At 36.7% G+C, this 15937-nt stretch overlaps 1 protein-coding gene across 4 annotated transcripts in view; it reads left to right on the top strand.

Moving 5' to 3' along the window:
• Window positions 1–15937, top strand: part of DGKB (diacylglycerol kinase beta) — an 814277-nt gene that overhangs the window by 73361 nt on the left and 724979 nt on the right. For 2 of the 4 annotated variants that reach the window (XM_074379545.1, XM_074379546.1), the window contains exon 1: window positions 43–387. The exons of the other annotated variants lie outside the window; for them this stretch is intronic. The gene's annotated coding sequence lies outside the window, so the exon portion shown is untranslated. Of the gene's footprint in view, window positions 1–42; window positions 388–15937 lie in introns of those variants that run through there. 4 annotated transcript variants of the gene reach the window in all.

Below are 15937 nucleotides of genomic sequence, written 5' to 3'. Positions count from 1 at the left end.
TGGGGAATGGGGATGCTAAAGATGACTTTCGGCTCCGGAAACCTACGTCTTTCAGCCTCCGCTGTTTTTGAGTTGCAAATGATCAGAGACGGGTGAACTGCAGGCAGCCTGTGGTGTCGCCGGGAAGTAGATTTCCATCGTTCAGACAGTAGTTCCAATGGGCCGGGTGTTCTGGAAGGGGGCGGCAGTGGGGAGGAGGATGCTGTGAGCAGAGTTCTTGAAGCTCCGCTCCTCTGGGGAAGCCGAGCTGTGTGGGAGCCTTCTCACTGAGCGGGGAGCGTGTGAATTGGAAAGGATCCTGAGAGCTGGCTAGTCCCAGTTCCTCTCCGGAAAAGCAGTGGCTCTAGCTTCAGAGATGCGCCCAGCTTTCGCCTGCATCGCACTGCAGTAAGTTAAACTGGACATGGTTGGCAAATGGAGTGGCTTCTGGGTACATGGTACGGGGGAAGGGAAGCTGATAAGAAATGGGGAGGAAAGTTAGAAAAGCGTAGCTCTGAATTCTCCATGAAATGTTAAATCGGTTCGTCTCCCTGACTCCTGTCCTAGTTATGCGATTGTAGGGGTGCTCTGTGATTTGCTGGCAGATGCCGCTTGTGCGTTAGCTATGCAGAAAGTGCCCTGTCCATTGTAATTTTAGGCAACACAACTGGTGAATGTTTTCTTATTTAATTCCAAGACTGGTTTCCTGAAAGTTACCAATGAGATAGCAGCTTTCTTTTCAAAAGGAAATTCATAAAGAGGTGGCTTTAGACTTTCAAATGCCCTAGTTAATTGTTACAAGTTCCAGCCCAGATTTATTCTTAATCCGTGAACTAAGCAAGCAAGCAAACAGAAGTCTTTGATTTACCTTATTAAAATAAAACGTGAAGTGGGTCTCTAGATAACTGCTAGGAAACAGCCTAAGCCACACTGATGATATGATAAACATTCAAATAGTCTTTAGTGGGTGCTACATGGAGGGTTCCCTTAGTTTCCTCCTGCTACAATAATCTCCTCCACTTGCTGAACAGTCTCTTTCTTGTGATTTTAAAGTGGTGATTTTTACATAAACGGCTCTATACTTAGAAACCAAGTGGCATTGTGTTCCCTGGCAGAAAAGGAAGGCTTAAAACTTTTAAAAAAACAACTTCAACTGGTTGGTCAAATTGCAGATAACCAACTCCTTTAAAAACAGGTCAGCAAGGGCCAGTCCATTGTGAAGCAAATGACCAAAGAAACAGGAATGCCAGCAGAATACTGAAGGTCTTTTCTAGAATAGGAATCAGAAATAATTAGTCTAAAAAGGTTGGGGTACCAAACCAGGTCCTCTTGCATTGACCAGATTTTTATAGTTGGGGGTTGGGGAGAAAAATTCCTTCAAGCAGAAAGGATACATTACACAAAAATGTTAGACTTAGTTGGAGGATCATTGGAGAAAACACCATGTTAGTACATTTTTGTCCAAGAAAGATTATTGACAAAACAGAAATTACCTAAAAGAGAATCTGGGATTTTAAGCTGGCTACTTCCATAGTCTTGCATAAATTCCATAGGATAAGAAGGCTTCAAAATTTATGAAATAACTATTGTGAAAAGCACAGTAATTCTGAAATCCTCTGTCTTTAGAAAAGAGGTAAATAGGGACTACTCTTATGCTGTAATTTCAGTTTTAAATTGTGTTACTCTTTCTCTAATCCACCAAATCTTCGTGCTTTTACCAAAAATAAAACATGTCAAGAATGGCATTGGAATTGTGTTGACTAATTTTCTACTCATCATGTGATCTCCAGATATAAAGGCGTACTTAATATTTTTTTGTCATTAAAGGAGTTCCCAATTTGTTATAGGCGATCCATTCCACACATGTACATAGTATCCCTGTGCATAAAGTCTACATGTGACTTTGTGAATCACTGAGTAAAATGTAACTCACGGGATATATTTGCTACAGTAGTGCATACATGAGGGTGATTAAAAATTTTTGATAGCAATGAGAAAAAGAAAAGTCTCTATAAGGAATAGAAGAATATGGTTGGAGCACATTCACAAGCAGTTCCTTGATTCTTTACAGTAGACTATCATTACCTGAACTCTGTATGTAGTTAAAGAGGAGGAAAATTAGGCTAAGAGCACTGATAAAAATTTGGCAAAATTTCTTTAAATATAGAAAGTTCCGTAGTTGGAGTTGACTGGTGGCAATGCCTTTGCTTCCTACTTCCTTGTCCTACTCATAAGCAAAGCTCATGTTATGACTGGAAAGAAGATTGTCACAATCATTTGTGAAATAAAACAGTTATTTAAATTGTTTTTAAAATTTCAGTTAAAATCATTGGTAAGTTTGCTGGGATGGTGCCTGGACTGGTATCCTGTGAGTAGTACCCTATGATGCTTTTTCTTGCACACTATTGAGAGAAGGGAGAGTTGTAGCCATACAAGCCAGACAAAGATAGCTCCTGATCACTAAATCAAAATCTGCCTTCTAATTAAACTGTGATGTAATGGATAGGCTTGAAATGACACTTTGAGATGATCTTTTCCTGGATGCTTCTCCTGACTGCCTTTAGGAACAGAGCTGTATTTATATACGCACGCCACTGTTGCAGTATTCTCTTAAGAGTAATACCTCCGGCCAAGGAGCACTTGCCCAGAGCAAACTCCAGGAAAAATTCTGAAGAAGCCTATTCCTATTACCTCTTTCCGAGCAATAACGTTTTCTCTCTCTCGTAAAACACTAACGCAAATTCTAACCAAGTGAGTTGCGTCTGGTATGTCCCAATACCATAGTCAATACCTTGGGTATTGACTATGAAGTAGGTTCAACTACCTGATAGCCCTGGATTATTTTCTCATGTGCTTTGTTCATCACACAATGAATGAGCAGTGGTGGTTATTCTGAGTACAGTGGTTGCAGGTACTGGGTCAAGAGCTTTAAATACGGCTTCTCATTTACAGTATAATAGCTGCAAGAGGGAGATGGCCTTTTCTCCCCTTTAGCAAAACTCAAACAATAGGAATAAACAAATTTCTGAAAGCAACAATGTTTGGTGAATGCTGGGTTAGAGTTAACCACTAGGTGTGACTCACTCTAATTCTTAATTGCTTTGCTACTTAAAAAAAAAAAAAAAATTAAAATGGTACTCTACCATGGATCAGAGTGGAGGGTAAGCATATGATTTTGTGGATGCCGTGGATGAGTAGTGCTTGAGAACTCTTCCTTTGCTCATGATACATAAGATAAGGTCCACCTAAACTGGAATCTACCTGCATCGACCCCAGATCCAAACTTGGCATACTCACCATTCCAGTTTCAGGCTCTGCTTTGGCTGCACAGGCCCTGGAAATGAACGTGAGGATGTTGCCAGGAAGGAAGGGAATGCACTTAATATGGAGAAAAGTTGGAAGATCCAAACACAGAGGGGTATAAAAAGAAAAGAAAAGATGTCCACATTCTTTGTCCTGAGGGACACTAAATAATAAACTCTTTGGGCTGTGTGTGGGGTAGAGATCTTTAGTCACAGATGAAGTACAGACTCAAAACATCTCTTTAAATAGTTGTAAGGTCTTATTAGAAAAAGATTATGCTTGTCATCAGATAATCTCTTTTACATACTCTTTTTAAAAGTGGAAAAACAATGATTCAAAGGAAAGTTGGGGAGAAAGGCCAGATGCTGACTAAAGAGGTAAAAAAGTAATTGGAAATATCACTGGTTCTTGCTTAATCATTTTCTGAAAATTTGCCAGAAAGTAAAAGGCCATCTTTAACTGGTTAGGATAAAAACAAAATGGTTCATTTAGGTAGAACGTGAAGTGTTACAGAGACTTACATGATTACTCTCGCTTGTCTTCTTTATCACAGAAGACAAACACTAACAAGGAATAAAATGAAAATGTTACAGGCATAGAGCCAAACAATATTTTAAGATTGGTCTTTCTCAGCATGCTAAATTTAAACAGCCGGAATTCTTTTTTAAGGATTTTCTGAGTCAACAATTTGAAATGAAGGATTTGTCTTTTAACAGGGAGTTTGTATTGCTTTGTAAATTTGAAACACAATGTCCTCAACTCAGTTACTTTTGATTGGCAATGTGCCAATCACTATAGATGCAAGGAACACAAAAGCTGTTACCTCCAAAATCAGAGAATAAATGGACACGCTCCGTAAGCGAACTTGGTGCTCCTGAGCTACTGTCAGATGCGTATGTGGTGACAGAATTTTGCAAATACATCCACATTGTTGGCCCTGATAAATTCTCTTGTCATTTGCGACACCAGGTTAGGGCTGGGAAGAGTTAGTTTTCAGGATTGATTTTTGAATGTGGTGCTAAAATCGGCTTCCTTGCCCATTGGTTCTCTTCATCTTCTAGTTTAAAAATAATGATAGTAACTTTTATTGAGTGCTTACTACATGGCAGTTGCCTTTATAGCTATTTTGAATATTTAATCTTGATCGTACCCTTATGGCATAAGTTTATTATTATCCTCATTCTCATTTTATAAAAGAGCAAACTGAAGGACGACAGGGTTAACTAAGTTGACACAGTTACAAACTAGTAGGAATAGAGCTGAGGTTAGAACCCAGTAGTCTAGCTCTAGAGCAGGCGTCCCCAAACTACGGCCCGAGGGCCACATGCGGCCCCCTGAGGCCATTTATCTGTCCCCCTCCCCGCCGCACTTCAGGAAGGGGCACCTCTTTCATTGGTGGTCAGTGAGAGGAGCACAGTATGTGGCGGCCCTCCAACGGTCTGAGGGACAGAGAACTGGCCCCCTGTGTAAAAAGTTTGGGGACACCTGCTCTAGAGAGACCATTCTTTTCATCAAAAGGCTCTAAATCGACTAATGACTGCTACTGGCTTATTATAATCTTACACAGTTCATGCAACATTGCACCTTCCTTTTATCTGCTTACATTTGCCTCTCAGTAATTTACTTTTGGACACCCAGACTCCTCTGCCCTCCACGCTAATGTGTTGTGATAATGTGTCTTTGTCTCTTACACTTCTACTCTAGTATCAAGACACTTTGAGGTATCTATTTGTATTCTACCACGAACCCCCTGTCTTTCTGTGTGGTTCCACTGAATCTTGTGGAATCTTTGTCATTGAATATGCTGCAGAGTATAGAGATAATCTGTTTTCTACATTGAGGAAGGGGATCAACCTTGGTTATCTTTGAAAATTAATGCTTAACACAGTGTCTAATACAATATTGGAGCTTAATAAACACTCCTTTTAGTAAACTATATTACAGACTCTAATTCTATCCGCAAGGAGCAAGTAATCCCACTTTCACAATATTTAGTCTTTGCCCCCCACTCACCAGAGACTAGAGAATTGGCTTTCAATTATAAACTATAATGTCTTAGAGCAAGTGTGTGTTTTAATAAGTAGAAGTCATGATTAGTATAAAATTACTCAGAACACATTTATTAATTTCTATGGTATGACATATTTGGAATACATGGAACAATATTTTAGAATATGGTAGATAAAATATTTCCAGATCACAAAATTAAAATTTTTATGGATACCTGTTTTCTGGTTTCAGGTTATGAATGTATCCCTGGGGTAGGGGGGAGGAAACAAATAACAGAATAAGTGGTTCATCAAAGATATTTTGTTCTTGTGGGACAATAGCGTGAAGTTATAAAAAAGTAATTTTTAATTGTTTCTTCGACTCTTACTTCCCTTGAGAAAAAACACACCTATTTTCATTGAGCCATAGCTCACAAATCGTGGATCATATCTGCAAGCAGACATTCAAGACTTCATTACCACTAGAGAAGATTAAAGCAAAGGTTGCTGGTAGAAAAATCAGTCTACAAACCACATCCCACAAATTATCAATTTATGTGACAATTCAAATTCTATTTCTAAATGTTTTATCATTTATTTCATGTAGTATTTAAATATTATTGCCATGTGAACTATATAACACATAAGGCTTTCCAAATAAATTTCTTTTTTAAAAGTACCATTTTAGGTCAGATCGTTCTATTTTAGTCTTCTTTCTAATCCACATGAATCAGTTATCAAATAATCAGGGGAAGGACAGATGGGATGAGAAGTACATAGCTGTTTAAAATGTCTTCAGAGTTTCATCAATAGAGTAATCTCAGAATGAGTTTCCCCCAGTGAGACAGCTGGGCCGTGCTTTATAATACACTTTCTCTTAGAATCCCAAGTTGTATATTGTGTTTTGGTTGTTCATAATGAGATGGAATTGTGAAAAATGGTATGGAGAAGTCAACTCTCTACGTAATTTCTCAATATGAAAAGAAGCTTTATTGAGTTTGATCATTTTCTTAGTTTTGATGATATAAAGCTTGAAACTTAGTTTCTGCATTCAAACCATCTGGACGTAAAAATCCTTAGTACCTGGATGGATTTGAGTAAGTAACTTAAATTCTATGCTTTAGACTTCCCTTTGTAAAACAGGGTTAATAAAAATGCAATCCACTACTTAGAATTAAATGATTTAATCATGGATGTAAGGGGCTTAAACAGAATGCACACAATAAACATTAAAAAAATATTAGCTCTTTACTATTTCCATTTTCCTTGGATTATTGTCTCGGAGAAAAAGTATCGATAGTAAAGAAAATGTTCTAAATAAAATCTAAATCTAAAGATATTTAATTAGTTTTATATTCATAAAATATTTAAATTTATTTAATATTATTATAAACACTCTAAGATTTCATTACTTACCCTTGTGCCGAGAATATTCTTATTAAACTATAAAAAAGAGATAACTATTAACATAGATAAGTTAGACAGCACAGGTAAAATACCTAGAAGAGTGGCTGGCATGCAATTAATGCTCAGAAATTTTAACTCCCTTTCCCTTACCTAAAATGATGATGAAAAGTCTTTCATTTTTTTTCTCCTCTGACGTTCTTAAAACATAGTCATAGCTATCGTCATTTAATAACAGAAGGATATTCTGTTTTGCTCTGGATTGGCTACTCTGCTATTTGTACCTAAGCATGCTGGGAAAACATGACCTGTGATGTGAAGAACCTGCTAGTGTCTAGATCAGTCTCCCTTTGAATTACTTGAACAGGAAAGGAGGGAGAAACTGAGGTACTATAGAAAAGCATGACAAGATCCTTGACCTGAAAACAAAACTTCACACAGAAAAGATGAATTTGTAGTTTATTCGGTAGCCCGTTTGGCTGAGACAGAAAATACAAGAAAGTGTTTCTTGTTTGGCTCTTGACCAAGAAATCTGTTTTTTGGTTCCTTAATGAAAAGAAATCCCGGCTGGGGAATTCTCACTTGTCTTGCCTTTCCTAGTATGTATGTTGGACATTGTCAGTAATAGCTAGCTCTGGGAAGTGTAAGGTTCATATAGAGATATGAAACCTATCCCTTAGAGGCAGAACTACTTACTTATTCCATGGCTCTGTATCCTTTTCATCCTTCAGTCATTGACGGGCTACTCTGTGTCAGGCACTCTGCCAGATCAATGCAAGAAGTGAAATGGATGGAAAAGTTCTTATAGTACTAAAGGTTGCACTTTGGTGAAAGACAGACGCCAACAGACCTAAACAAAGAAACAAGAGCGTGATTATTTGTTGTAATAGTGCTGTGAAAGGAACAAAGAGTTGATGCTGAGTTGAGCAGAAGATTCTATTTATACATTAGGAATAATATAATTAGTAGGAGAACAAGCTGGTTTCAGGATGCATAAGGATCAGTCCTGCCTCACCTGCAAACCCCCATTAATACTGTTTTTCACTGTACACCTGGTCTGTCTTGTTGACAGTGAGTGTAAGAGGTGACAGTGAGTAGAAGAGGCTCAAACACCTGAAGCAATTCTTAAGACCAAACAGATGAATTTATAGTGAATCAGAATTTTAGAATTATTAAGCAAAACATTTTCATTCAGTCAAAAACATAACTCCCACATTGCTTTTCCTGTTACCTGTATATTATAGGATTATTCCACTTTGGACAGCTTTTAAAGATTAGAAAAATGCAAGTACTTAATGTTGCTTAGTAACTTCTCTTGCCTGTCATTTGGGCTGAACATAAACAACTTGTAACTTCCCTGCACTTGTCTCAGATAGACAAAGGGCAGGCAAGCTGATGAGTCAGTCATTTTGCTGTTGTGTTATTTCTAATGAGAATTCTGATTACTAGGAAGGGTGCTCTATTGTTATGTAATGTTGTTTGTTAGGATATATATTAGAAGTTTCTATTTGGCAAGTAGAGATTACTTCTTTGTTACACATTAAAGGTAACATAGCATAAAAGCCATTTATGGGAGCCCTGTTGTTTTGGGCGTCTGGTTTTGAATGTGCTCTATCTAAACGCTACTAGGCAAAGTATTCTGAAGGTGAAGTGATAAGGTTTTTGAGCTTCAAGTGGAAATTTTGTTTTAGAGCTGTTAATGCTTTTATTGTCCAAGCTGCCTGCGTGGTGGTACGTTTGGTGCTTAGGCAACTATATTATCATTTTAAGAGCACTTTCAGAAAACAAAACAAAACGATGGCTCGAATGTGGCTGTAGTTATATTGCAATGGTTAGGCAATGTCTTGAAATTAGTGACATTGTAGAAAACAAAACACAAAAAGAATATGTTAGATTTGATGTATATGTCAGTGTATAGCAGTGCCTTATTGATCAAAAGTCTTTTTCCACTAAGAAATTTAAAAGCTGCATTAAAGAAATTAGTGCCTGTGTCTTATCATGGAGCATCCCAATCAAAGAGAAAGTGACATCCTCCCTAGTTCTTTAACATGTGTTTTGCTGATCCTTATGAGTTAAAATTCAAACTATGTGAAGAGATAAAGAAAGGCTTTTTGAGGAATGCTAATATGTATGTTAAAAGAGGAAAAGAGAAAGTTACCTTCCTTATTTAAATATTAAAATTGAACAGTTTTTAAGTTTAAGAACTTCTTATAGTCCTTCACATGTGAAATCAGCATCTCTAAAACAGGATTTGGTATAAACTTCCTGGCCTTAGTTAATCACAGAATCTCTCCTTCTGGAAGCATCTTTGAAAACCCTGGAGCACATTTTAGGAAGTGCTGGTCTACTGGCATTTAACTATTCATTTAAAATTTGTTAGCACCTACCATACATCAGAGTAGTAGGTTTTGGAAAGAGAATTATGAATACAACCTGACTTTGACATTACGGAGATCCTATACTGAGGGCTGGAGGTAGACACATATAGAAATTATAATACCATGGGCTATGTGCAGTTGTAGAAGTAGGCATGTGTTGCTATAGGAGATGGGAGAACAAGAGAGTCAGAAATTTTTCAGATAATTTAGAATTTGAGTTACATCTTGAGGGGAGGTTAGGAATTTACCCAAGAAGGGACAAAAAAACAATTCCCAAGATATATCTAAAAATCATTATTCTTTTATCCTCCTGTGAAAAAGAGTATTTCTTTCATTTATTCAGGCATAATTCTAGAGTGAACAGTTGGTTATACGATTAAAGAGATGACAGCAATGAACTCGGAAAAAGATAAATAAATTTGGTGGTATAGATGGGGAATAGTCTTTGGCATCACTACAAATCCCTAGGAAGGGAACGTAGAGTGAAAAAGGAGGTAATTTTAGGAAGAAATCTTGACATATCCTAATACTTTTAGAGTGCATTGGAATACATCAGTTCGTAAAGAATGAAAATGATTCGTCATAGAGGAGGAAAACAACAACAGAAACCAGGCATGTCCTAAAGACCAGGAAAAAATGTCTTTTAAGAATGGCAAAGTAATCATCACTGTTGGATGTTGCTGAGAGATTAATTGAGATGAGGACTAAAACGTAACCATTGGATTTGAACACTGGAAGATCACTGCTGATTTTAGCTGAACATGTATCGCGGGAGTGATGAGGGGTGAAACCCAGACAAAAACTTGTTGAATGAGTAGGAGTTCAGGAAATGGAAACAGACTGACTCATTCAAAGAGTTAATCTGTGAAGATTTAAAAAAACATAGAGCTGGTTCTGGAGAATGGAAGTTTGAAAGAGCCTTTACTTTTCTGAATTGGGAATTGTTTAAATATCTATGAAAAATGTGTGAATAGAAATATGGGGATATATATATGCCTATATGGAAAAGAGAACCCATGTTTAAGAATGTGGAACTGAATAAGATCTAAGACATATAGGCTATTGATTGACTTTGACCAGAAGGTACACTGACTGTAGTGAAAGAGCAGAGAAAAGAAAGAATATAACAATTTGAACGGGTATTTAGGTTTTATAGTTGTAAGTTAGGGATATTTCTGGAATTCAAGTTTTGTTTGCAGAGTTTGAACAAGGTAGAGAACATCTGAAGTTTGTGGATAAAGTTAGACAAGTTTTTGACCAGAGGCATATGCTATGATCTGGGCAGGTGGGGGCGGACATTTGACTAGGTGATCATGAATTTACATTGAGAATTTCCCTCAATGTGTAACTTTATTCAGTTGCTCAGAATGTAACATAGAAAACATGAAGTTGGTCCAAGATGTATGTATGTTTTTAGTTTGCCTTAACTTACATTACTGCCATCTACTTGTCAGTATCATCTATTACCTTCCTTATTCTGATTTAGAAGTCTGTGTGGCAGGGTTTCTTTATCTGTATCTCTTGTCATCCGTTAGAATTGGTTAAAGTGCATAGGTAAGGTAAGTCGACTACCCTTGTCAGAAATCCCTTAATCACCTTACCTTCATTGACATTCCGCTTTCTTCCATAGTATCCACTGGCCAATGCTTCCATTCCGGATCTTAATATTATCTCTGAAATCATGAGATACAATCAAATAATCACATTGCTCTCTCTTCCTGCTGCCGATATCCAGTAGCTTGACCCACCTTATTTTCTTCTATGACTCTTTGCTCATTTTCCCTCCCCTTACTGTTCAGACAAGATCTAGTATACAACATAAATAGCTCTCTTCTGCAAATCTTTATTTTCTTGCAGTATTCTTTTCCTTCCTTTTTCTATCTGGCAAAATCCTTATTCTTTCTCAATTGAGCAATCAGGATTTGCATTTTCACCTGGGATATTGAATGCTACTGAAAATCACGAAACTATGAAAACTGTGTGATAATAAGTCTATGATCTCTTATCTTAGTCTGACCCTGGAAATTCTTCTAAATGTCCATGTTTTATTTTTCTTCTCATTGTCCACAGCAGCTTTCTTATAAAGCCAAGCCACCCATGTACTTCCATGTTTTTTTATGGAAAGAGATACAAGTATGTTGACTTCCTCTTTGTGTCATTTATTTTTATTTTGGGTACTGGCATTTAGACATTTGAATTAAATTTGAATTCGAATTTAAAAATTATTAATAATCACAGTGACTTTAACCATACTTCTCTCCACCCATCATTTTCTCTATATCTCTTGCTTTTAGGCAAAACTTCATGACATGGTCCCTCTTTATCTCTTCAACAATACCTACTGCCACTTTGTTCACTTCCAATCGAATGTTCCTTTGGCATTAAGCTGCTTAAAGTATTCATTCTTTCAGTGCTACTTTTCCATTTTACTTGCCCTCCTATTGTGTCTCTCTGATTTTTTTTTTTCCAGTGGTTTGAGCATTGCCTGGCATAACAGGTACCTAAAAAGCAGCATTAAATAGATGAACTGTGATAATGTTCCTTTCTTGATCGGGGATAGTGCATTATCTTATAAAGCATCTCTCTGGGTCAACAGTGTTTTTACTGTTTTTTACACATTTTTGAAGAAGTGACATCTTCTTCATTCTCCGAAATGCAGTATATTATGGTATACATGGAGTTTGGTACTATCAGCGGTTTCGGGCATCTACTTCGTGCTTTGGAATTTCTCTGTGGATAAGGAGAGAGTACTTGTACCCCCTCTTGGTCCATTTATCAGTATGGTTTGTACTGACACTGAACAAATACCTGTACATTAGCATATTTTCCCCTCTTTCATACTTAACAATAATACCTATGTTTTCTCATTCTGGAGATAATATTCAGTAATGCTATTCTATCTTGAGAGTATGAAATTATTTTTAGTTTGACTAAATGTAGCCATTGGAGCTTTCTTTATCCAATCTCAGAAGCTTAAGTTAGATTTAGGCATTTGTTTTATTTGTGGCATTCTTTGAATTGATCATTGGTATTCAGATTGCGAACCTGGATGTAAAGAGGAGGGATGAAGGTTATTTTCAGTATCTGACAAGAACAAGCATGGAGTTTTCGAGGTCTTACTGGAAGTAAACAGAAGGCTAAGAGGTCACACATGTGGGGAGAATAGACAATTAGCTAGTGTATTTTCCCCAGTGCTTTCTCAGAGTCTCATGTAAATTATAATATGCCCATAGTAATGGAAAGACAATATTTTTCTCAGACACATCCAGTATTTCCTATGTGAATTGTGAAAAAATGCTTATTAAGGACTTTTGTCATGATTTCCAGGTTCAATTCAGGAGGGGGTGGTCACCTTTGCTAGGATTTCATTTCTTACAACACTATTCCCACATCATTCTTACCATGGAAACAAATATTAACCAATGAGATAAATGAAGGCTTTATAGGGACAAAGCATGATTTATGTCAAACTGTAGCTTCAAATTGGATTTATTCATAGTAGTATACTAGTCTATTTTGCAAGTTTGCATTTCTTATGTATCAAAAATCATGATATTTAGCTTTAGAAATCATAAAATGATATTGTTCCTGGAGTAACTTTTAAATATCTGGTATTTCTTTCCCATGTAATTTTACATAAGCCATATAAATAGGGTTAGCTGTGACCTAAAAATGTATACTCAGTCATTTTATCTGGAACACAATATAGTATGTGCCCTTATTAATTGAAACTGTGGGAGTTTAATGGTATAACTTTGCAAGATAATGGAAATTGCACAGAAGGAAAAGACTCTCAGGCTGAGGAATATCATCAGATTTTATGATTAGGCAAATTCTGACAAGTTGATGCATTTTGCAATGCATACATCTTTTACTTTTCTTCCTCTTTTTCATTCGTTTTAGACATCACCCAAAGAGGTTAATGTATTTCCGTATTATATTTATCCCAGGCCAAACAGAAAAAAAAAAAAATTGAAAAACGTATTTTGACTTTGCAGAAATACTTCCTTAATATGTCTGAGTTAGAAATTATGTCTACTTCTTTCAAGTCAAAGTTGTCTCTATCGTATGTTGTTCCGATTCCACCAATTCCACACGTTTTGTTTGCATTTGTTTAGAGTGGAATTTTGTGTACTTTAGGAGTGTTCCTTTCCATTTCTAGTTTAGATTGCATAGGGTTTGAGTATAAACTATTAATTGATCCCTATGAAACTTATTTTTTCTTATACAATGAGCAAAATTTTGGTGCTCTGTTCCTACCCGAGGATTATTTGTTCTTGCCAGCTGGATACGCAACTTCAGTTTCCTAAACCAAGCAGTGATTTGTGAGATGAGCTTCCTCTCCCATCTCCCATCTCCATTCAACCGGGCTTTTTGGTGGGCCATAGGCAGGCCTACTGCACTGGAAGTTTAGATAGTCTAAAAAAACACTAAAACATAAAATGCAGAAGTGTTTATCTGAAATGCAACAAGAAGCTCCCAAAAATGAAAGGGGCTAGCCCTTTGGTCCTGACACTACCTTCCATTCAGATGGTTATGAGATCAAATTCCCATGTTCTGCACTTTGCTGACTGAGAGGATTCCTCCCTCTGCATGGAATGCTGGTAGAACTGAACTTTGCATATGCCCTTGTGTGGAATAAAACAAAGCCTCAGGAAGCCTCTATTCACTTGCATTTTTAATCTTGTGTTTATTCTTCACAAGGATAATTTGCTGGTATGATAGTAAATCAAAGTGAATGCTAAACATAGCTGAGTCATGGTCCTCATTCCTGCCAATGCTAGAACCTGAACAGCCCTTTTGTTCTGATCAGCTTAGAGTCTTTAGTGGACTGGCTCATACACTTATAACTGCTTTTTTAATAATGTAATTAGCATTTCCTGGCTACTGCAATCCCTGATGTTACTCTTTCACCCAGAGTCACACACCCAGATGCAAGCGATATAGTCTAGCTAAGTGTTTGCAAAATCATGAAACTTAAAAATTATGACAGTCCAGGAAATATTATGCTCACTGAATCTTTATATACTTATACTTCCCAGTTTCAATATTTGAATAGGAAGCTTCAAACACTACCTACATGTAGCCAACTTTGAAACTTAATTTCACAACAGTGTTCTACCCTGACAATTTTCAGATACATAAAACCTTCTTTACATAAAGAAGAAAATGAAGGGATGGAACCAAGGGAAATATTGAGGAATTAACAAATATTCTCTTTTAGATTGCTCAGTCTTTTATTTGTATTCCAGTTTCACTTTGCTTTTAAATCTGTCAGTCACTTTTTATTTTATTTTCCTTATACTAACAAATCAGGGGTTATCATTTATATTTTTGCTATAAAGCCTGAAATGTAAAATAAAATATAATGTATTCTAAGCAATTATCAGTCCTCACAACTTTCGAATGTATAGCTTCTTACTCACACAAAGAGGAAAATGAAGAGGGACAGTCCTTTAGGATTTAAGATGTCCAGTAAGGAAAGGGACTCTTTAACTATGGGAAAGAGGGGTATGGCTGCGTTTGTGCAGGAAATTTCAACACTGGTGTATGGAATGAAAGAAACCCATGTGTTTAGAATAGTATGGACCATATCATGCCTCTTTTAGAGCCTCTGTCTGTGCCTCCCACTACTTCCTTAGCCAATTACCATCTGCTATCAGTATGCACCACACTTAAATTGGTCATAAAATGATTTAATAATTTCCTAATTATTAAATGCATTTTCCTTTTAGCAGTTCTTGTCGTCCTCACATTTTCTGATGTCAATAGCTTCGCTCCTTGTTGCAACTCTGTCCTCTTTTGTCATTGGTAGGATTGCACTACCCTGATGTTATTTCTACTTACTCAAGCAATATCAAAAAGCATTTCATAACTACTATTCAACAGGCACTGGGAAAACAGTGGTAATCAAACAAGTAAGAGGTTTCTGTCTCCATTGAGTTTTCAGTGTAGTGACAGTGATTGATACTATCTATGATCTATTTTCCCAAATATATTTTCAGCAGCTACTTGATGCCAGGTGCTGTTCTAGACTTTGGAAATGCACTTTAAAGTAGGATATTTTAAAATTTACATTTTCTTGGAGGAGCTAGAGAGTCAAAATTAAATATGTAATGCAATTAAATATATATGTCATGAAGAAAATAAGTCAGGGCAAGAGGAAAAGAGTGATGGGGTGCTATTTTAATAATGTGCTGTTTTAGATTTATTTTTAAAATGTGTTCCTTCTTCTGTTGACATGCTATATTTGAAATGTCTCTAAGATCTTCAGCTGATGATGTTGAGTAGACAGTGGATATATGAGGCTGAAATTAAGGGAAATTGTTGGAGACAAAAATCTGGGAGTTGTGTGTAGACCTGTAACCAGAAAAGAACGCCCAGGGACTGAGTGTACACAGAGAAGGTCCAATGCTAAGCCTTAGAGTAAACCAACTTTGTGCAATAGAGAAGAGGTAGAGAAATCTGCAAAGTAATTAAGAAAGAACAGGAAGGGAAAGCCAAGAGAACGCACTGACCCTGGTGCCAAGAAAGGAAATGTTTCAAGAAGAAAGAACTGTGTCAGTTGCTGCTGAGAAAATCAACAAGATGATTGGGGATCAACCACAGTATTGGGAAAGATGGATCTTGGCTGGCCTTGCAAATGGGACTTCACGTGGTGTGGAGGAGCAAAAGCCTGATTAAAGCAGGTAAAGTGTGATGTGTTGGTGTTGAAATGGAGAGAAAATATATATAATAACCACACAAATAAATAGAAAATCACACCAGAAATGTTCTAAATATAACAGTATTATTTGACATAGTCAAGAGGATTTGAAAGGCTTTTTGAAGAAATAATTATAAACAGATCTGACAGATGAGTTGGTATTAACTAGATAATAAAGA

Source organism: Saimiri boliviensis, chromosome 10, assembly GCF_048565385.1.
Source record: "Saimiri boliviensis isolate mSaiBol1 chromosome 10, mSaiBol1.pri, whole genome shotgun sequence".
Classification (NCBI taxonomy): Eukaryota; Metazoa; Chordata; class Mammalia; order Primates; family Cebidae; genus Saimiri; species Saimiri boliviensis.
This window is presented reverse-complemented; position numbering and strand designations above follow the sequence as displayed.